The sequence below is a fragment of the Sarcophilus harrisii genome, chromosome 2 (assembly GCF_902635505.1).
Source record: "Sarcophilus harrisii chromosome 2, mSarHar1.11, whole genome shotgun sequence".
In the NCBI taxonomy this organism is placed as follows: domain Eukaryota; kingdom Metazoa; phylum Chordata; class Mammalia; order Dasyuromorphia; family Dasyuridae; genus Sarcophilus; species Sarcophilus harrisii.
This window is the reverse complement of record NC_045427.1, coordinates 493,515,672-493,517,236: the sequence shown is the minus strand read 5'-3', so window position 1 is coordinate 493,517,236 and position 1,565 is coordinate 493,515,672.

Here is a 1,565-nt window from a genome sequence, read left to right as displayed (position 1 = left end):
TATTTGGCAATTGTCAATGCTATAAAATTACCCATGCATATATCTTGTAAATAAAAAGCTATTAATAAAATTTTTTTTCCCTGTGTTTTAATCTAGTTCAGCAAGACAAGGAAGAATACATTATGTCCCATCAGAAACAGAAGTAGGTTAGAAGCTGTAGAAAATGAGATATTAGGAGATGTCTAAGCCTATTTTTTCCTATTTATTTCCCTACTGGAAAAAAAAAAGTATCATGGAGATGCATATGTTTGTACATTTGTGTTAATGAGAAATCAAGTCTCCGTATTCTGGGCAGGATTTGTGTTTATGTAACCTAATTTGAGAGACTGGGGGAGGGAAAGCATTTTTCACTTTTGAGACTACAATCTTACTGAGTTTTTTGTTGTTAATTTTAGCAATTTGGACTTTATCAGTACCCTACAAAAACTTATATTGGATCACGTAATTGTTACAAAGACCTGGTGTAGGTAGGGAGAATATTATCACTCCCACTTTGCAAATAATGAATTTGAAACTCTGGAGGTTAAATGACTTTAAGGTCAGCAGGAGAGCTGGTATTTGAAACCAGGTCCTCTGGCTCCAAATTCAGTGTTTTCTTTCACTATAGCAGGCTGTTTCTTGCCTTAGCTTTATTTAGTTTTTTGGATTCAAAAATTTTAAATTGACTTTTGAGAGTCAGAATGGTATAGTGAATCCCCTGGCCTGAAGATGTGGATTCAAGACACTAAAAACACAAATTGACTGTGTGGTGATGGACAAATCACTTAACCTCCTAATTAAATTTTTCCACCAACTTTAAGAATCTAAGATATAGATAAGTTATTTAATCAAAGATTAGGACATAACCCCCACCTTCTCAAAAAAAAAAAGAATGTTAAGAAATATATTTTTTAGGGGGCACAGTGGACAGAGTACCAATCTGAAGTCAGGAGGACCTGAGTTCAAATCTGACCTCAGACACTTAACACTTCCTAGCTGTGTGACCCTGGGCTAGTCACTTAACCCCAATTGCCTCAGCAAAAAAGAAATATATTTTTTAGAGGCTTACAGCCTCTAGATTTCTTTAGTGAGATTTTCTAGGGGCTCCAGTCTTCTGTTGGGGTTCTAATGAAAGAGAAGAAGGATCAGAAAAAAATATATAGTAAAGTAATGCTTTACAAATTTACCCAGGGCTAACTCTGATACTGAATATGTTTGTAGTGTGAATGACATGTAAGCTGTGGTACTGTGCCATGTATGATCAATATCTCCCTATTGGATAATGTGGTGGGATGATAGAGCTGAGTGTTAGCAGGTGCATCCCAAGGTAGTGCTACTTGACCCTTTCCCTTAAGTCCCCTCCCTCAACACTTACAGCCCCATTTCTCCTTTTTGCCTCTTCCAAGCCTGGGACTTGTCCGCTGGCCCTTTGCTGTGACTTTTGGTTTCTGGAGTAGAGAATTCCCATCCTGTGCCCAGGCAACCCCTCCTGATCCCACTTTGGTTAAGGAAGCTAAGATGTCTCAGGAAAGAATAGCTGGAAAGGAGTCAGAAGAAGGAACTATTTGTGACCTCATTTGTAGCTA